The sequence below is a fragment of the Salvelinus alpinus genome, chromosome 25, assembly GCF_045679555.1.
Source record: "Salvelinus alpinus chromosome 25, SLU_Salpinus.1, whole genome shotgun sequence".
Taxonomy (NCBI): Eukaryota; Metazoa; Chordata; class Actinopteri; order Salmoniformes; family Salmonidae; genus Salvelinus; species Salvelinus alpinus.
In genome coordinates this window covers 23,339,287-23,360,959 of record NC_092110.1, presented here as the reverse complement: position 1 = coordinate 23,360,959, position 21,673 = coordinate 23,339,287, and the positions used below count along the sequence as shown (strand labels likewise).

Sequence of the window (21,673 nt, the reverse complement as noted above, 5' to 3'; positions counted from 1 at the left end):
TGCTTCTCAAAATGAAGTACACACATTTTCACTAGGGTTGGGGCGGTAGCCAATGTATCCCGGGTTATTTCGAAATACCCTCAGTATGATTTTCTAATACCATCTTTTAATACCTTTTAAATATACTGAACAAAAATATAAACGCAACATGTAAAATGTTGGTCCCATGTTTCATGAGCTGAAATAAAACATTACAGAAATTTCCCATATGCACAAAAAGCTTATTTCTCTCAAGTTTCGGGCACAACTTTGTTTACATCCCTGTTAGTGAGCATTTCTCCTTTGCCAAGGTAATCCATCCACCTGACAGGTGTGGCATACCAAGAAGTTGTTTTAACAGCATGATCTTTACACAGGTGCACCTTGTGCTGGGGACAATAAATGGCCACTCTAAAATGTGCAGTTTAGTCACACAACGCAATGCCACAGATGTCTCAAGTTCAGGGAGCGTGCATTTGGCATGGTAACTGCAGGAATGTCCACCAGAGCTGTTGCCAGAGAACTGAATGTTAATTTCTCTACAATAAGCTGCCTCCAACACAATTTTAGAGAACTTGGCAGTAAATCCAACTGCCCTCACAACTGCAGACCACGTGTATGGCGTCGTGTGAGCGAGCGATTTGCTGATGTCAACATTGTGAACATTGCCCCATTGTGGCGGTATGGGCAGGCATAAGCTACGGGCAACGAACACAATTGCATTTTATCGATGGCAATTTGATTGCACAGAGATAGCGTGACGCAATCCTGAGGCCCATTGTCGTGCCATTCATCCGCCGCGATCACCTCATGTTTCAGCATGATAATGCACGGCCAGATGTCGCAAGGATCTGTACCAGTTCCCGCCAATATCCAGCAACTTCGCACAGCCATTGAAGATCAGTGGGACAACAGTCCACAGGCCACAATCAACAGCCTAATAAACTCTATGCAAAAGAGATGTCGCGCTGCATGAGGCAAATGGTGATCACACCAGATACCGACTGGTTTTCTGATCCACGCCCCCTACTTAAAAAAATACAGTATCTGTGACAAACAGCAGCATATCTGTATTCCCAGCCATGTGAAATCCATAGATTAGGGCCTAATGAATTTATTTAAATTTACTGATTTCATTATTCGCTGTAACTCAGTAAAGTACTTGAAATTGTTGCATGTTGCGTTTATTGTTGCATGTTGCTTCTACTGGCACAAACAGCCAGTCACATGTGTTTGTTTACAAAGAAGCACAATGAGCAAAACGGAAGCTTCGTGAGGTGAGTCACTCCTGCAGTGCAATTTAAGTGAGGTACACTTGTATGAAATTCACTACTAATGTTTGCCAGCTATATCTCTTATAACTATTAAATTCACTAAAATTGGGTTTTGCTAACTTGCTAGCGTTGGTAAGAGCAGAAGAGATAATCCCCTACTGGATTAAGATCCCTGCTGTGCTGTCTATACTGAACAAACTTACTGAAACGCAACATGCAACGATTTCAAAGATTTTACTGAGTTACAGTTCATATATGGAAATCAGTCAATTTAAATAAATTCATTAGGACGTTATCTATGGATTTCACATGACTGGGCAGGGGTGCAACCATGGGTGCACCCACTGGGGAACCAGGCCAGGCCAATCAGAATTATTTTTTCCCCACAGAAGAGCTTTTATACAGAGAGAAATACTCCTCCGCAAAAAATACTGCCCCTTTTGTACACTGTCGGTAATACCTTATATTACGGGACGGCACAGGCATGGTATGAAGATATGGAAATCAGGAGACCGCCCAACCCTAATTTGCACATATTACACAAGATTAAGTTAGGTCCAACAATGGATCATGCATTTCAAAATGAGAAGGTGCTACAAATCAGAGCAACAATCACAACATTCATGACAACATTGTATATTCCAGTGCATCTAGCACAATGCTGTACCTGTGATTGATTTGCTCGTATTTGATGCATGGCCTTCCATAGATAAATACACTGCTCAAAAAATTTTGCAAGACACCCCCAATAAAGGAGTGGTTCTGCAGGTGGTGACCACAGACCACTTCTCAGTTCCTATGCTTCCTGGCTGATGTTTTGGTCACTTTTGAATGCTGGCGGTGCTTTCACTCTAGTGGTAGCATGAGACGGAGTCTACAACCCACACAAGTGGCTCAGGTAGTGCAGCTCATCCAGGATGGCACATCAATGCGAGCTGTGGCAAGAAAGTTTGCTGTGTCTGTCAGCGTAGTGTCCAGAGCATGGAGGCGCTACCAGGAGACAGGCCAGTACATCAGGAGACGTGGAGGAGGCCGTAGGAGGGCAACAACCCAGCAGCAGGACCGCTACCTCCGCCTTTGTGCAAGGAGGAGCAGGAGGAGCACTGCCAGAGCCCTGCAAAATGACCTCCAGCAGGCCACAAATGTGCATGTGTCTGCTCAAACGGTCAGAAACAGACTCCATGAGGGTGGTATGAGGGCCCGACGTCCACAGGTGGGGGTTGTGCTTACAGCCCAACACCGTGCAGGACGTTTGGCATTTGCCAGAGAACACCAAGATTGGCAAATTCGCCACTGGCGCCCTGTGCTCTTCACAGATGAAAGCAGGTTCACACGCACATGTGACAGACGTGACAGAGTCTGGAGACGCCGTGGAGAACGTTCTGCTGCCTGCAACATCCTCCAGCAGGACCGGTTTGGCGGTGGGTCAGTCATGGTGTGGCATTTCTTTGGGGGGCCGCACAGCCCTCCATGTGCTCGCCAGAGGTAGCCTGACTGCCATTAGGTACCGAGATGAGATCCTCAGACCCCTTGTGACCATATGCTGGTGCGGTTGGCCCTGGGTTCCTCCTAATGCAAGACAATGCTAGACCTCATGTGGCTGGAGTGTGTCAGCAGTTCCTGCAAGACGAAGGCATTGATGCTTTGGACTGGCTCGCCCGTTCCCCAGACCTGAATCCAATTGAGCACATCTGGGACATCATGTCTCGCTCCATCCACCAACGCCACGTTGCACCACAGACTGTCCAGGAGTTGGCGGATGCTTTAGTCCAGGTCTGGGAGGAGATCCCTCAGGAGACCATCCGCCACCTCATCAGGAGCATGCCCAGGCGTTGTAGGGAGGTCATACAGGCACGTGGAGGCCACACACACACTACTGAGCCTCATTTTGACTTGTTTTAAGGACATTACATCAAAGTTGGATCAGCATGTAGTGTGGTTTTCCACTTTAATTTTGTGTGACTCCAAATCCAGACCTCCATGGGTTGATAAATTTGATTTCCATTGATAATTTTTGTGTGATTTTGTTGTCAGTACATTCAACTATGTAAAGAAAAAAGTATTTAATAAGAATATTTCATTCATTCAGATCTAGGATGTGTTATTTTAGTGTTCCCTTTATTTTTTTGAGCAGTGTATTTGCCTAAGCATACAACAGAGCACTTTGGTAACTTCCCAACTAAATTTTTCAGAATATGCCTAAGAGACTCTCTTTCTCACACACACACAAATTAAGGATCAGGACAACAAAATTATCACGAAGTTGCCCCTACCAAAATTACACAGTTGTTTCATTGGCACGGTAATTATAGGACTCCTAACCACACATCTCAATGGTGGCTGGGTGTTGAGACACAAACAATACACACATAATAATACCAACAAAAAGAGGTTTAAGGACAAAAGTTCCTTGAGAATTCCTTGAAGGTATCAACATTGAGACTATTTATTTAACTGCAGCCACACACACCATTGGCTTCCGCTGTGGTTTTCCAGCCCAATGCTGCTGAAGCAGGCCTGTGCTCTGACATGCCGTTTACATTTCCCTCACAATAGATGTGGTGCTTTTACGTCGACCAAAAGAATCATCTCCTGAACAGTACTAAACAGCAGCAAAATAACTAAATGTACATACATAAATACAGTGCCTTGCAAAAGTATTCACCCCCCTAGGCATTTTTCCTATTTTGTTGCATTACAACCTGTAATTTAAATTGATTTTTATTTGGATTTCATGTAATGGACATACACAAAAATAGTTCAAATTGTTGAAGTGAAAAGAAGTACTTATAACTAAAAAATAAAAAACAGAAAAGTGGTGCATGCATATGTATTCACCCCCTTTGCTATGAAGCCCCTAAATAAGATCTGGTGCAACCAATTACCTTCAGAAGTCACATAATTTGTTAAATAAAGTCCACCTAAGTGGAATCTAAGTGTCTAAGTGTGTGCAATCTTAGTGTCACATGATCTGTCACATGATTCCCGTATATATATACACACCTGTTCTGAAAGGCCCCAGAGTCTGCAACATCACTAAGCAAGGGGCAACACCAAGTAAGTGGCACCATGAAGACCAAGGAGCTCTCCAAACAGATCAGGGACAAAGTTGTGGAAAAGTACAGATCAGGGTTGGGTTATAAAAAAATATCAGAAACTTTGACATCCCACGGAGCACCATTAAATCCATTATTAAAAAATTGAAAGAATATTTCACCACAACAAACCTGCCAAGAGAGGGCCGACCACCAAAACTCACGGACCAGGGAAGGAGGGCATTAATCAGAGAGGCAACAAAGAGACCAAAGATAACCCCGAAGAAGCTGCAAAGCTCCAGAGCGGAGATTGGAGTATCTTGTCCATAGGACCACTTTAAGCCGTACACTCCACAGAGCTGGGCTTTACAGAAGAGTGTCCAGAAAAAAATAATCAAACATGATTGACATTCGCCAAAAGGCATGTGGGAGACTGCCCAAACATATGGAAGAAGGTACTCTGGTAAGATGAGACAAAAATTTTGCTTTTTGGCCATCAAGGAAAACGCTATGTCTGGTGCAAACCCAACACCTCTCATCACCCTGAGAACACCATCCCCAAAGTGATTAATGGTGGTGGCAGCATCATGCTGTGGTGGTGTTTTTCAAATCGTCAGGGACTGGGAAACTGGTAAGAATTTAAAGAATGATGGATGACGCTAAATACAGGAAAATTCTTGAGGGAAACCTGTTTCCATCTTCCAGAGATTTGAGACTGGGACGGAGGTTCACCTTCCAGCAGGACAATGGCCCTAAAGCATACTGCTAAAGCAACACTCGAGTGGTTTAAGGGGAAACATTTAAATGTCTTGGAAGGGCCTAGTCAAAGCCCAGACCTCAATCCAATTGAGAATCTGTGGTATGACTTAAAGATTGCTTGAAGGAGCTGGAGCAGTTTTTGCCTTGAAGAATGGGAAAAAAATCCCAGTGGCTAGATGTGCCAAGCTTATAGAGACATACCCCAAGATACTTGCAGCTGTAATTGCTGCAAAGGTCGCTCTACAAAGTATTAACTTTGGGGGGGGGTGAATAGTTATGCACGCTCAAGTTTTCTGTTTTTTTGGTCTTATTTCTTGTTTGTTTCACAATAAAAAATATTTTGCATCTTCAAAGTGGTAGGCATGTTATGTAAATCAAATGATACAAACCCCCCAAAAAAATCTATTTTAATTCCAGGTTGTAATGTAACAAAATAGGAAAAATGCCAAGGGGGTGAATACTTTCGCAAGCCACTGTACATACACTACCGTTCAAAAGTTTGGGGTCACTTAGAAATGTCCTTGTTTTTGAAAGAAAAGCACATTCTGTCCATTAAAATAACATAAAATTGGTCAGAAATACAGTGTAGATATTGTTAATATTGTAAATGACAATTGTAGCTGGAAACTGATGATTTTTTAGACTAGTTGAGTATCTGGAGCATCAGCATTTGTGCGTTCGATTACAGGCTCAAAATGGCCAGAAACAAATAACTTTCTTCTGAAACTTGTCAGTCTATTATTGTTCTGAGAAAGGCCGGCTATTCCATGCGAGAAATTACTAAGAAACTGAAGATCTCGTACAACGCTGTATACTACTCTCTTCATAGAACAGAGCAAACTGGCTCTAACCAGAATAGAAAGAGGAGTGGGAAGCCCCGGTGCAAAACTGAGCAAGAGGACAAGTACATTAGAGTGTCTAGTTTGAGAAACAGATGCCTCACAAGTCCTTAACAGGCAGCTTCATTAAATAGTACCCGCAAAACACCAGTCTCAACGTCAACAGTGAAGAGGTGACTCCGGGATGCTGGCCTTCTAGGCAGAGTTGCAAATAAAAAGCCATATCTCAGACTGGCCAATAAAAATAAAATATTAATATGACACTGGACAGAGGAACTCTGCCTAGAAGGCCAGCATCCCGGAGTCGCCTCTTCACTGTTGACATTAATACTGGAGTTTTGCGGGTACTATTTAATGAAGCTGCCAGAGCATAAATTCCATGGGATATGTAGGTCTCCAGTTTTATATGAGTAAGCCTGGGGAGTTAAGACACTGGCACCTGCGTTGCCTGAAGTAAACATCAGACCCACACAGCACTTTGTACACTCCCCTATGTATTTATTTGGACATTGACGCTAAAACTTTTAATTTGGTTCTATACTCCAGCGTTGGATTTAAGATCAAATGCTTTATGACGCGGCAGTACAGTGTCTCCTTTTGTATAAGGGTTTTTCATATCTCTTTAACAGTTTAGAAATTCAAGCACTTGATCTAGTCCCTTGTTGTGCCCAATATAAAATAATGGTAAATAATGTATTATGTCATTTTAGAGTTCATTCTATTTAAATAAGAATAGAATATGTTTCTGAAAACTTCATTAATGTGGATGCTACCATGATTAAATATTTATTATGATTTAAATCGTGAATATTGAGTGAGAATGATAGAGGCATAAATATCATACACCCTCCCTGTTGTGGCAGCCACATCCAGACCATTGTAATGCAACAGCACAATCTGTATATTAATTTCATAGTATTGTGCAAGTGAGGATTGGAATAAGTTTACACTACAGGAGTTGTTGTAAAAGTGACTCAGGGTGAGGAAGCAAACCTGGCTGGTACATGCGCCCGTGGGGACAAGTCAAAGACAGGAGGGTGTGGCAGTGAAACAGACACCTTTGTTTAAAGAGTGAGTATAGCTTAGTTTAAACAAGAGCACATTCGCATTTACCTCTAAGTCTGGACTCCGGGATTTAAAGTGGCAGAGCAGTGTTCAAGGTTCTAGTCAACATTCAGTCCACCTTCAGAAATCAGTGTGGGCCATAGATCCCCCTCAAACCCAATGGCTTCTTAGGGTAGCATAATGTGGGCAATTCCATGATAAGGGAATTATACTTTTACTCAGATTTTTTCACTTGAAAATGTATGCCAAACAAAAACCATTGATTTCAAAGTTCAACAAACCAAACTACTTTTAACATTTTTTTTATAAAAATAAATAAATAACGAATTTAGTGAAAAAAACTGTGCAGATGCAAACTTTGGTGACAGAATTACAGTAAAATCTCCCTCAGTGTTTTATGCGACCACATTCTCCAAAATATCTTAAAATATTTGCTCCGAATTCAAATAAAAAAGATGGGTTGTCAGCTATGACATGGCATCTTGAGTTAAAGAAAATATATATTTTGGTTATTGAACTAACTTAAATTTAGTGGATTTACACACGGTAACGGAATTACTGTAACGGAATTACATCATGGGTCCCTGATCTCTACGACACAGAAATGCATAATTAATCTCCTCATGTTTCACAAGTTTGGACATCACAGCACAGCTCAGTAGTTCAGTACAGTAGATATACTGTACTAGTGTATTGGACTACTGTGCTCAACTCACTGTACAGTACTGTATTCTACTTGATGTACTGTACTTGTGCTATGCAGACTTGTGAAACATGTCTATGATAGGTCCAGTCCGGTCTGTCTGTGGACGTTAACATCAAGGTCAGGGTGGACTGACCAAATTTTTACACATTTTCAACGTCAATGGAGGTCTGGTGTTAGTTGGTGCTCAGTGGGTGAGGATGTTGGTTATAGTAAATGGAAAGAGGGGACTCATGGGTAGGTCTCAGTCAGTAAGAGCTGGGAGAGGTGAAATTAACTGGAGAGAGAGAGGGAGAAGTTGTCAAGACTCAGACTGTTTTAACACTCTTGGTTTGACCACCAGACAACAGAAAGACAAAGAAAATAGTTGTGAGCTGAACATAACAGTATGCCATGGTAGGGAGGACAGGAGCAAGTGACCCAACTGTGTTTGTGACCATTGTAGCCAATTCAGTTGCAGTAATTCCGTTACATTTTTGGGGTAATTCTGTTACCAATTTGGTAACGGATTCACACGTTTTTTTTTTACTTCTGTGAACTTTCGTTATCCTCTCTCCAGAGGAGGAGGGAGAGAAATTAGAAAATATCTTAAAGGTGTGGGTTTTTGGTAACGGAATTACAAGGCAAGTTTTCTTAAACTTAAGGTAAAGAAAATGTATCCAAAGCTAAATATAAGTGTTGATATTAGTTGACAGGGGTCTATACGTCAACATTGTGTATTTCTGATCTGTTTATCCAGAAATCAAAGCCTTTAGTTATGCCAAATTTCTTAGATGGAAAATGGTTGAAAATTTTATCTATGCCTTCATTTCCCCAAAATATAGACTCGCAGCTTTCATTTGACACCCAATATGATATGCTGCTATGAGCTTCACATGTTGGTGCTCATGGGCCGCTTTAGATGGAACTGCCCATGTACAGTTTTGAATAGAGTGAATGTTATGTGAAATAATGGCGCGTGCTGCTGTAATAACTGATTAAGTGTCAACATTTTACTAGTGTGAAAGGTAGCTTTACTGTACTGATCTTTCATAAATCAGGGTGTGCCTCTATTCTGTGGGCATTACCAAATAAAGAAGAGCAGAACCACTCAAGTGAAGGGCATTCTACAGTGAAGCAGGTGATTAGAACACATGCCCGTTCTGAACCAGAGGTGCTGTGTACAGTTGAAGTCGGAAGTTCACACACACCTAAGCCAAATACATTTAAACTCAGTTAACAATTCCTGACATTTAATCCTAGTAAAAATTCCCTGTCTTAGGTCAGTTAGGATCACCACTTTATTTTAAGAATGTAAAATGTCAAAATAATAGTTGAGAGAATGATTTATTTCAGCTTTAATCTCTTTCATCACATTCCCAATGGGTCAGAAGTTTACATACACTCAATTGGTATTTGGTAGCATTGCCTTTAAATTGTTTAACTTGTGGAAGGCTAACTGAAACGTTTGACCCAAGCTTCCCACAATAAGTTGGGCCCATTCCTCCTGACAGAGCTGGTGTAACAGAGTCAGGTTTGTAGGCCTCCTTGCTTGCACACGCTTTTTCAGTTCTGCCCACAAATTTTCTATAGGATTGAGGTCAGGGCTTTGTGATGGCCACTCCAATACCTTGACTTTGTTGTCCTTAAGCCATTTTGCCACAACCTTGGAAGTATGCTTGGGGTCATTGTCCATTTGGAAGACCCATTTGCGACCAAGCTTTAACTTCCTGACTGATGTCTTGAGATGTTGCTTCAATATATCTACATAATTTTCCATCCTCATGATGCCATCTATTTTGTGATATGATGCTGCCACCCCTGTGCTTCACGGTTGGGATGATGTTCTTCGGCTTGCAAGCCTCCCCCTTTATCCTCCAAACATAACGATGGTCATTATGGCCAAACAGTTCTATTTTTGTTTCATCAGACCAGAGGACATTTCTCCAAAAAGTACGATGTTTGTCCCCATGTGCAGTTGCAAACCGTAGTCTGGCTTTTTTATGGCAGTTTTGGAGCAGTGGCTTCTTCCTTGCTGAGCGGCCTTTCAGGTTATGTCGATATAGGACTCGTTTTACTGTGGATATAGATACTTTTGTACCTGTTTCCTCCAGCATCTTCACAAGGTCCTTTGCTGTTGTTCTGGGATTGATTTGCACTTTTCGCACAAAAGTACGTTCATCTCTAGGAGACAGAACGCCTCTCCTTCCTGAGCGTTATGATGGCTGCGTGGTCCAATTGTGTTTATACTTGCGCGCTATTTTTTGTACAGATGAACGTGGTACCTTCAGGCATTTGGAAATTGCTCCCAAGGATGAACCAGACTTGTGTGGAGGTCTACCATTTTTTTTCTGAGGTCTTGGCTGATTTCTTTTGATTTTCCCATGATGTCAAGCAAAGAGGCACTGAGTTTGAAGGTAGGCCTTGAAATACATCCACAGGTACATCTCCAATTGACTCAAATGATGTCAATTAGCCTATCAGAAGCTTCTAAAGCCATGACATAATTTTCTGGAATTTTCCAAGCAGGTTAAAAGGCACAGTCAGCTTTGTGTATGTAAACTTCTGACCCACTGGAATTTTAATACAGTGAATAAGTTAAATAATCTGTCTGTAAACAACTGTTGTAAAATGACTTATGTCATGCACAAAATAGATGTCCTAACCGACTTGCCAAAACTATAGTTTGTTAACAAGAAATTTGTGGAGTGTTTGGAAAAACGAGTTTTAATGACTCCAACCTAAGTGTATGTAAACTTCCGACTTCAACTGTATGTACATGATGTATGTGAGTCACCACTAGGGGAGAACTGGAACAACCCAATGAAATCCATCCCCTAAAAAGGATTGTCACATTAATAAGCAATGACAGCGGGTAAGACCAAAGGAATGTGCCTATTTTCAATGTGATGATTTCACTCAGAAGTTTAAAAAAATTCTGAGCTCAAAACGCATAGAGGTACGTTGTAGAAGGCAAATGTCAGAACTTGGCAGTAACAAATCATATTTTTTCAAAAACATTGTATGCACATGGCTCTGGACAATTCCTGGTCTTCCCATGGACTTTTGTGAAATTAGTGGAAAAGAGGAAACATTAAAAAAACATCCGGCAAGATACAAATGGCCTTCAAAAGAGACAGTGAGTTTGAATGCCAGTATTTCAAGAATATATAGATATGCATTTTTCTTGAGGCAATACCTTACCTAAGTTTCTGTTTGCTATAATAAAGGATATGTGGATCAGGATATTGATAGAAATAAATTAAACACAACAATACATGCCAATACTAAACCAATACTAAATACATAAAGAGTTGGATGTTACCCAACTGAAATGAGGTCAGTCGACAGTGAATCAGTGAATCAGGGTCATTGTTGCTGTAAGGGTGAATATGTGGAGCCGTGGACATATCTGTTCAAGTCGGAGTGCTGTTGGGCCACTGTAGCCATGCAGCAGCTTGTCTAAGAGTAGAGGCTGCATTCCTGAGAGATTGATAATTACTGAGGAACTCCTCTTTCCAAATATCCTTCACCCCCTCTCTCCCTCTTGTTCTCCTTTCCCCCCCCCCCCACCTCCCTCTTTCTGCCTGACAGAGAACTTACACAGTAGCCTAGGAACCAGTCATAAAAACATAATGGCAAGGGCCATAAGAGAACACCATTGTAAGATAAAGTTTTAAAACTAATTATACACAGGCTAAGGTTACCGGTACCCCTCATTACTCTCTCATATTGTTCACATGTTTCAATAGTGAGAGACTCTTGAGTTTCTCAGACTGGGCTGTTGAATCTGCCCGTTTCTAGACCTCATATTAGTGTTGCCGTGGGCCTAAGCCTGGACCTCTGTATCTATGGAGATGAAGACCCTGGTCTGAGGGAACAAAACCAGGGGAGGTGAAGTCTTTTGACAGTAGTGACTTAGTGACTGCTGGGATAAACACAGCTGTGGCTTAAAAAACATCCTCTCCTGCCACTGGCATCTCTGAAGTCTCTGTTCTCTCCAGTCAAAACAAGCCCTCTGTGCCCCAACCACAATAACACACACTCACTCAGTCACAGACTGCCATACACTAAGCACTATGTAGGGTGAGAGGACTGGGAAATCTTATAGTAAGGACTAGATGGTTTAGGGTTAGCAGACATGCAGACAGAGCAGAGCAGACTAATCCAGCAGTGGACAGATGAAAATGTTCTCTATGTAAACTGTTTTGACATTTCATAGTGCCTAAATAGGCTACTAAAAGAAGGCCTGTCCCGTTTGGCTACTACTACTGAAACACAGTCCGCCGACCTATACTTGTGCACCGTCAAGGAATGTTGGCCTGAGAACATGAGACACACGCTCACACACACATTAGCGTGGCTAACGTTTTGACTGATTGGATTTCCCATTAGTGCTGATCAATGGTTCAATGATTACAGATGAGTAAGTAAACCGATCCCACTGATTAAACATATTGTCTACCACTCTGTCTACACAAAGGAGGCTCCTCACTACACTACAGACCTGAGTCACTGCTGATTTCACCACACTCACGGGACTGTCGCCCATTCCAGACTGAGGCTAGAATGTCTACAGCCCATCATAATACTGAGATGTTATCTGTCCACACTGCTGTGAACTAAGTTCTACTGACTAGCCCTCCTCCCCACTGGTCACTGTGGTCATTTTTCCCTGAGTTCTCCCAAACACTAACCACTGTCTAGACTGAGCTATCCTTCCTCTCTTAAGATCCTCTTGATCTGTCATGCCCTCTCTTCCTAGGGCCCTGAGTTTTGCTAGGTCAAGTCCCATGCTAGAAGAAAGGTCAGGGCCATAGTTGTGCAGAGGAATCTCCTCCTGGAACTGTGGTTACATAAGGCACCTGTTATCTCCATGGGTACAAGCCCTGGCTTGGCAGGCGGCCGAGTGAGAAGGAAGAAACACCAGTGCAGGACACACCCTTCCTAAACAAAAGTATATTGTCTCCACTCCAGTTCAGAAGTCATGGTGAAGTCATCAGGGGCAGAGGTTAGAGAGGGGTGTTCTGAAATGATGAGGACAATTTTGTCAAAATAAACTATAGGCCAATGTTTATTAGCAGACTGCACTGGTAATTACTGGTAATTATCAGGTTTTAGTTGTCCACAATCAAATTAATGAGACAAAACAAGCAACTGACATATCATGTGGCAACGTCTAACACGACTGAAATCTGTCCAATTTGTCTCCAAAGGGACTTTATCCATAGAAAGATGTCAATAAATTGGAGTCCTGTTTCATTTCACAATTGATCTGCAGTCAAAACAACTTTGTTTGCAGCTTTCAGTTCTAAGTCCATGGACAGGCAATGTACAGTATGTCTACAAACAGAAGAAGTCCCCTCTTGAGAACTGAGACTGTCAGGTTATCTCCAGTCAGGTTAATAAATAATCTTCACTCAAGATAAAGGAAATACATGTATCAGACTGCCATGTGGCCATTGACTGGGAGAGATAGTGTTATGGTGAGGTAGGTTGGCGCTATATCAGTGTCGATGAGTCCTGCTCAGATAATTAATAGAAAACTAATGTCTTTCATTGTAAATATCTCTTTCGTAAAACATGTTTAAGATTATATGTATTTTTACCTGTCTGTTTGACAGTTCCAATGCAATTCAACATTGGGTCTCCAGGCTATCCACCACCCTGACCCTGCATGCCAAGTTGGCTGTACCTGTACTGTCCCACCGATTGCCAATCATGTAGCCTACCTCACATAGTTCTAAAAGCATGATCTTGATTTGCCTGGAAACCCTATGTTGAATTGCATTGAATTCTACAAAGGGGAGAAATAAGCATTTGAATCAGGAACGTTTCCTCTCACGACCTCTACAAGCCAAAACGTGTAATAAAAGTATATTTTAATGTACTTTACCGTTTGGTCCTTTTGGCGGTAGGAATGTGAGACAATATATCCACAGGAAAGTATAATTACATAAATTTTTCGAAGCGCTGGTAGTGCATTCCGATTTCTATCAACTGAAGCATGCCCACAACATAAAAATACAGGCAGGACTTGCTGAGCTCGTGCACGTGTTTCCATGGTTCAGCACATGCTTCAGGTGATAGAAATATGACTGCACTACCAGCCCTTTGAAAAGTTTGTGTAATTATACTTTCTTGTTGATATAGCCGATTGTGCGACATTCCTACCGACAAAAGGACTATTCACAAGGCCAAACTGTAAAGTATGTTAAAATAGAATGGTATTCAACATTCTGGCTTGTAGAGGTCGTGAGAGGAAACGTTCCTGATTCAAACGCTCATTTCAGCCCGATGTAGAATTCAATGCAATTCAACGTTGGTTGTCCAGGCAAGATATTGATACGTCATTGAGATCTTATTTTCCTCATTGTTTAGTAGGAAAGTTAAACTTTAGGATGAAAGTTATGAAATATATGACACTTATCATTATTGCCACGTTCATATGCTAGTCAGAACTAGGAAATGTCCGACTTACTGATTCGTTGAACGCGGCACACGTATAACTAGGCTACAACCATGTAGAACATTTCAGAGTTTCCTAGTTCCAACAAGTATTTGAACGCGGCATATGTCAGAGTTCCTAAAAAAGTTATGACATTATGATGACACGTGAGTTCACGTTCCCCTCATCACACAACTGCCAAATTCAGCATGCTACACTACACACTGACTGTAAAGTATTAGACACTTGCCATACAGAAATGGCCTGCAGACGACGGCAAAAAATAATTCATTCGGAATATGTTTACCTTTGTATTAAATACTTTTAAATCCCGATTTGATAGGTCAAATTCTGCCTCATCTGCTTTACATTTGAAGCGTTTCCACTGCGTTCTTCTCCAAAGTGTTTCACAGTCCGAACTGAAACACCAGGTAAAGCATTTCCGCTAAATGTGCCACAGGAGGAGACTACAGTGGTATTTTCTGCTGACCGAAACACTCCAAGAATTGTTTTCCACAAACTGGCTCAATCGGTTTTTCGCACGAACGCTCCAATGGTTTTCCCCAAATTACACAATAAGTGCGTCTGTGCTGTGCTATCTGTGGCTGCAGTGCGCGCACAGGTGAAGAAATAATAGGGATTATCTATGATGTTGATGTCCGCGCGCTGTGACCGCCACCTGGTGCCGGGCAAAATATCATTCGTAGCTGAACATTACAAATGATTAATGCGCACTTCTTCTTCCTTGATATCATGGCGGCCCGCAAACAAACGTTAAGGTGCATGCCGCCAGCTACTGTGCTGGAGTGTGCGAGCAATCATGGTCTGTCTAATTCTGTACTACTAAAAAAATATATATAAAGATGTATTATAATAAATTCAACCTGGCATTTCTGCTTTCCACAATACAAGTCGTGTAGATAACCTTACTAATGAAAGCTATGAAGTTAACTTTATTCACAATCAAAGTATCCTTTGACACAGCACATTCATGAGCGCAAGATTTCTGAACATGTCTCAAAACCATACCAGGGCTAGCAGCAATACCAACCCTGAAGGTCCACTTAGTACAGGAGCAGCCATGGAAGCTCCATCATTATGTAAAGTCCATGGAGAATAAGAGCACCTCCTCCCAGCTGCCCACTGCACTGAGGCTAGGAAACACTGTCACCACCAATAAATCCATGATAATTGAGAATTTCAATAAGCATTTTTCTACGGCTGGCCATGCTTTCCATCTGGCTACCCCTACCCCAGTCAACAGCCCTGCACCCCCCACAGCAAGTTGCCCAAGCCTCCCCATTTCTCTTTCACCCAAATCCAGATAGCTGACGTTCTGAAAGAGCGGCAAAATCTGGACCCCTACAAACCAGCCGGGCTAGACAATCTGGACCCTCTCTTTCTAAAATGATCCGCCAAAATTGTTGCAACCCCTATTACTAGCCTGTTCAACCTCTCTTTCGTATCGTCTGAGATCCCCAAAGATTGGAAAGCTGCCACGGTCATCCCCCTCTTCAAAGGGAGAGACATTCTAGACCCAAACTGCTACAGACCTATATCTATCCTACCCTGCCTGTCTTTGAAAGCCAAGATAACAAACAGATCACTGATCATTTAGAATCCCACCGTACCTTCTCCGTTATGCAATCTGGTTTCCGAGCTGGTCATGGGGGCACCTCAGCCACGCTCAAGGTCCTAAACGATATCATAACCGCCATCGATAAAATACAATACTGTACAGCTGTATTCATCGACCTGGCCAAGGCTTTCGACTCTGTCAATCACCACATTCTTATCAGCAGACTCAACAGCCTTGGTTTCTCAAATGACTGCCTCGCCTGGTTCACCAACTACTTCTCAGACAGAGTTCAGTGTGTCAAATCAAAGGGCCTGTTGTCCGGACCTCTGGCAGTCTACGGGGGTGCCACAGGGTTCAATTCTCAGGCTGACTCTTTTCTCTGTATACATCAATGATGTCGCTCTTGCTGCTGGTGATTCTCTGATCCACCTCTACACAGACAACACCATTCTGTATAACTCTGGCCCTTCTCTGGACACTGTGTTAACTAACGTCCAGGCGAGCTTCAATGCCATACAATTCTCCTTCCGTGGCCTCCAACTGCTCTTAAATGCAAGTAAAACTAAATTAATGCTCTTCAACCGATCGCTGCCCACACCTGCCCGCCCGTCCAGTATCACTACTCTGGGCGGTTCTGACTTAGAATATGTGGACAACTACAAATACCTAGGTGTCTGGTTAGACTGTAAACTCTCCTTCCAGACTCACATTAAGCATCTCCAATCCAAAATTAAATCTAGAATCGGTTTCCTATTTCACAACAAAGCATCCTTCACTCATGCTGCCAAACATACCCTCGTAAAACTGACTATCCTACCGATCCTCAACTTCGGCAATGTCATTTACAAAATAGCCTCCAACACTCTACTTAGCAAAGTGGATGCAGTCTATCACAGAGCCATCCGTTTTGTCACCAAAGCCCCATATACTACCCACCACTGCGACCTGTATGCTCTCGTTGGCTGGTCCTCGCTTCATATTCGTCGCCAAACCCACTGGCTCCAGTTCTTTGCTAGGTAAAGCTCCGCCTTATCTCAGCTCACTGGTCACCATAGCAGCACCCACCTGTAGCACGCGCTCCAGCAGGTATATCTCACTGGTCACCCCCAAAGCCAATTCCTTCTTTGGCCGCCTTTCCTTCCAGTTCTCTGCTGCCAATGACTGGAACAAACTGCAAAAATCACTAAAGCTGGAGACTCATATCTCCCTCACTAACTTTAAGCACCAGCTGTCAGAGCAGCTCACAGATCACTGCACCTGTACATAGCCCATCTGTAAATAGCCCATCCAACTACCTCATCCCCCATACTCTTATTTTATTTATTTATTTTGCTCCTTTGCACCCCAGTATCTCTACTTGCACACTCATCTTCTGCACATCTATCACTCCAGTGTTTAATTGCTATATTGTAATTATTTCACAACTATGACCTATTTATTGCCTTACTTCCATTATTCTACCTCATTTGCACACACTGTATATAGACTTTTTTCTATTGTATTATTGACTGCATGTTTGTTTATTCTATGTGTAACTCTGTGTGTTGTTTGTGTCGCACTGCTTTGCTTTATCTTGGCCAGGTCGCAGTTGTAAATGAGAACTTGTTCTCAACTAGCCTACCTGGTTAAATAAAGGTTAAATAAATAAAAATGAATGCACTGTAGTTATATCAATCTGTCTTACAACCTCTGCATATGATACATCAAATCAAATTGTATTTGTCACATGCGTCGAAAACCTTACCATGTAATGCTTACTTACAAGCCCTTAACGACCAATGTAGTTCAAGAAATAGAGTTAAGAAAAGATTTACTAAATAAATAAAGTAATTTTTTTAGCAAGAAGTAACACAAGAAAATTACATGACAATACACAGTGTACCGGTACCGAATCAATGTGCGGGGGTACAGGTTTGTTGAGGTAATTTGTACATGTAGGTAGGGGTAAAGTGACTGCATAGATAATAAACAGCGAGTAGCAGCAGCACTGATTCTATATCTCTGAGCCTCTCTGCACCTGCCATCCACCAAATGATGCACTATGTTCCCCCCCACAATTACAACACTCAACTTTCACATTGCTCACACATTCACAGTAATCATGTTCCCCTCCACACTTGGCACGTTTTCTTTCCTTTACACTGAACAGCTACATGTCTCATTCTTTTGCATTTAAAACACAGCAATGGGGATGGGACAAATTCTCTGACATTGAAACCAACAAATCTTATCTGCACTTTTCCAGGCAAAACCTTCTCAAATCTCAGCAGCACTGATAACCTTTCACTGCTTTGACCCTCTTTCCTACTGATCAACCTTTTGGCCTCAATCACTCTGCCTCCCTTCACATTATCTTTAACATCATCTGTGAACATAGATATTGGGACCCCAGTGATGACTCCCCTCAATCTAGCATAAGCACCAGGGACATACATGGCTTTTAATGTCCTTCCCATTAAGCTTTTCCATTTGCAGAATCTTCCCTTGCTGAGCCTGGTTACCATAAAATATTAACAATCTACCATTTCCAATTAAACGGGCTAATTATATTTTGCCTATCTCTTTCTCTACGGCATTGGTTAGTCGGATAGGGTGTAAATGAGGCCCTGTGGTCTCAAACACCATCACCACTTTCCACCTCCCCCCCCCCCCCCGACATATTATTACTCTTGTTTCCTACCTTGGCTTTCCGTATCATGATCTCGCTTCTTCCTGTCTTTCCACTACAGACCATTCCGGTCCTTGACCCTCATTCTCCAGTTCCATATAATCAGAACTGACACCCATATTGTTTGCATTCCAGCAAAGCTGTTGTTTCTCCAACCGTTAATCCATTCCATCCGCACTACTCTCCGCCATTTTGGCTGTCAGACTTCCAAACTTCTCACACATCAACAACTCATTCACCAAGTCAGAGGTCCCAAAAACTGTCGCCAAACCAAAGATTATGGATATACTGACAAGATACATGTCTCTCCACCCTAACAATGGGAATCGTTGTCCACAAAGCTGCACGGCGGGCTGCCTATCCTTCGATTATTCCCCACTGTTCTTGGTTTCCAGGATCCATGGGATGTCCCCATTTTTTCTTCTTCTTCTTCTGTGAGGTTTAACGACGGTTGGCATCCAGTATATGTTGGGTTACTTCCACCAACTAGACTGGGGTATACAGTATATCCATTATACATTGTGATACTAAATGGGAAAAGGAAAAACTACAGTGCCAACTAACCCTACACATTAAAAACCCACCACCTTATTTCACTATTTAACCCTATCTGATCCTACCCCAGGCCAACGACCTGGGAGGACAGGACACCCACACTCACACCCTGTAACTCTTCTGAAGTGAAATCTCGTACACCCAAGTACTTCTCTGCCGCTGCCACCACAACATCTATTGGCCTCTCCCTGTGTTTTGGCACTGATCTACTACTCACAAGTATCCTCTCAGGATCCCTCACCCTTGACCCATCCTCCTCTACTTTCTTCACTGTCTCAGCATACACTTTCTGTACTTCTCTGACCCTGGCCAGCTCAACCTGCCTCTCTAAACGGACACTTCCGATCCTCAGCAACATGGGCACCCCTATAGTTGACACACACAACTTTTTCCATGACACTACACACTCCTCTGTCCCATGCCCTCTTGTACACTTCCCACATCTTAGAATATCCCTCCTACTCACTGCTGCAGCATGACCATAAACTTGGCACCTGAAACACTGCAGTGGGTTCAACAAAAAAAGCTAACAGGATAACTGATCTATCCTAACATGACTTTGTCGGGTAAAGACTCTGACTCAAAACGACTGATAGTGACTCCTCTGTTTCACCACCAGGTCTGCGTTGCACACAAACGGCAGGCGTCACACACCGGGAATCTTCAACTTTAATTGCTCCACCTCCACACTTAACACTGCCCCAGAAATCACTCCTTTCACTTTCACCATTTTACTGAGAGCAAAGCAAGAAACAGATCTTGACCAAAGGGATGTCCCATTTAAAATGTTTTAAGGTTAGAGTTAGCTACGGGTAGGATGATAATGCAAAGATTACATTATCACTTGTTGGTGTAGATAAGACTTTTAGATTGGCACGATATACTTCTGACAAAAAATGAATAAAGTGTAACTTCTTATTTTGCCAGCTATCAGATTGATTACAATTACATTTCTCAGAATATTGCATTATTTATTCTGGATGACATACTAGCAAATTCTTTAGAGACAATTACGTTATCTCATATCATTAACACCACGTTAGTATATACGTACAATGACCAGATAATTCAGAACCATTACTCTTCATCTAATGTGTGGGAATGATCAAACAGCAGTACATCCTTTTGTCCCATTGGTGCCTGATTCTTTAAGACTGCTCTGCATGGAGTCCACCATGAGATCAAGACTCTATCTTAGTTGTTTATAAATGACAGGCCATAAAAAAACTAAATATAATCTAGCTCTGCACAGGCTGGCCCAGATATGTGTCAGCAATGGCATCAATTACGTCTATGCCTCTCTCACTGACACGGTGAGTGACCTCAGTTTACCATGTGGGAGAGGAGAAAGTCTACCTCGGGGGAAGGATAGTGTTTCTCCGCTCCCCCGTATCTTATTTATGAACACAAACAGAATATATGTTTATCTGGAGACAGGCAGCTCCACAGAAAAGGTGGTCTAAAGAGGAAACTGTTTGTCTGTGTTGCTATCTACACTTCTCTGCATCGTTGTCTAGAAAGTGAGTTGAAATGCTAATCGTTTCAGATGGGTGATTTTGCAACACTGTAATTCTAAAAACTGAACATTTTATTATTATATCCTTGGTCTGAGTTTGGTGGTCTGTGTCTTGACTGGGCAATGTCTCAATGCCTTTTACAAATTTTTTTTTTTTACGTTGGAAGTTTAAGGTGAGTGACACTTTTACGACCCTTGTTCAGAATAATTTTTATCTCAAATGTACTTACTAAATCAGTGGTTTTCTAACCTCTCATTGGGGACCCCCAGACGTTTCACCATTTTGTTGTAGCCCTGAACTAGTTCACTTGATTCACATATTGAAGGGCTTGATGATTAGTTGAGAAGTTGGATCAGGTGTGCTGTGGAATAGTTCAAATACATGGAATGACTGTGGGTCCATGAAAAGAGGTTTGAAAACCCTTGTACTAAATGGATTAAACGTGATTGTAGGGGATTATGTTTTCTTTGAAAATACATATGGGTAAAATTGTGACATGCAGCTGCATGTACAATTCATGAATATTACAATGTCTGAGAATGCCACTGTCATCATATCAAGAACAGATAGCGGTAAGAATAGACAGATGTCACAATCAGGAATATACAGTGATAAGGGAGGATTAGATATATCTAGATAGAGGCTCCGAATCAAAACACAAACAAAGAAAATCTCTAACATTGACTGGGTCATCTTGCTCTTCAGTCTATTTTTGTGCAATCTTATAAATGAAGGTCAGCCTTGATAGTGTTCCTATTCCCATTAATATGTCCTGCGATTTCACTGGGCTGTGTGGATCACAAAATTATCTGGCTTATCCATAGACTGTATCCATTGACTGTAAAAAGAATGAACAAAGCCATCAATGATGTCAGCCCAATGTTTCCTATGACTCATTTGAAGATCAAGAAGTGTCGTTTTAGCGTGTTGCCATCTTGTTTCATGGGCAATTTGATTCCTTGCTATTCAGAATCATTGGGATGTCCCTACCCCATTGAAGTTGACATTTAAAATGATTACAGTAAGGGTTAAGGTTAGGTAAGGGTTAAGGCGAGGGTAGAGTTTAGGGTAGGGACATCCCAAGGATCCCGGATAGCAGAATATGTTTGAGCTACTCTAGGAAGTGACATTGCAGGTTAGCTTAGTGCTGCCCCATCTCATTGAGTATCTCAACTTGAAGACCGACTGGAAAAAGTAAAGGGGTCTGAATACTTTCTGAATGTACAGTGCCTTCAGAAAGTATTCACACCCCTAGATTTTTTCCACATTTGAG

At 42.0% G+C, this 21,673-nt stretch overlaps 1 protein-coding gene across 4 annotated transcripts in view; it reads right to left on the bottom strand.

Moving 5' to 3' along the window:
* Positions 1-14,677, bottom strand: part of LOC139553682 (NHS-like protein 3) — a 56,106-nt gene extending 41,429 nt beyond the window's left edge. For 2 of the 4 annotated variants that reach the window (XM_071366268.1, XM_071366271.1), the window contains exons 1-2: positions 14,389-14,677; positions 12,499-12,660 (exon numbers count right to left, since the gene is read on the bottom strand). The gene's annotated coding sequence lies outside the window, so the exon portion shown is untranslated. Of the gene's footprint in view, positions 1-12,498; positions 12,661-13,529; positions 13,666-14,388 lie in introns of those variants that run through there. The other 2 variants (XM_071366269.1, XM_071366270.1) reach the window with 2 other exon arrangements.
* Between the last annotated feature and the right edge of the window lie 6,996 nt (positions 14,678-21,673).